Raw genomic sequence first — 310 nt, 5'->3', positions numbered from 1 at the left:
TTTTGATCTCTCCCCTGTGCTTCCGCATGCGTCACTTCTGAGCGGCGCATGCGCAAAGCTGACCTCATACGTTATCCGCCCGGAGCTGCTTCCGTGTAGGACTGTTGGTGCAAGCTACATTAAAGTGATTATTACCTATTGAATATGGATATTTTTCTTAAAAAACCCATCGATTCGCTACAGGAGGCCTTTGTTCACCCCCCGGAGCCGTGTGAGACACTTTTTTTTTATTTTTATGTATGGGCACTTTTTATTTAACTTCTTTTGGACTGATGCATGCAACATCCGCTGAGTGGCATTAAACAGCTTG

At 44.8% G+C, this 310-nt stretch overlaps 1 protein-coding gene across 1 annotated transcript in view; it reads left to right on the top strand.

Annotated features, from left to right (window-relative positions):
- The window catches only part of LOC107748306 (protein FAM49B), a 63,106-nt gene that overhangs the window by 51,261 nt on the left and 11,535 nt on the right, over positions 1-310 (top strand). The gene's annotated exons all lie outside the window — the stretch shown is intronic.

This window comes from Sinocyclocheilus rhinocerous, unplaced genomic scaffold (genome assembly GCF_001515625.1).
Source record: "Sinocyclocheilus rhinocerous isolate Xijiao unplaced genomic scaffold, SAMN03320098_v1.1 scaffold1762, whole genome shotgun sequence".
Classification (NCBI taxonomy): domain Eukaryota; kingdom Metazoa; phylum Chordata; class Actinopteri; order Cypriniformes; family Cyprinidae; genus Sinocyclocheilus; species Sinocyclocheilus rhinocerous.
The sequence above is the reverse complement of the archived record's forward strand: the minus strand, read 5'-3'. Positions and strand labels throughout refer to the sequence as shown.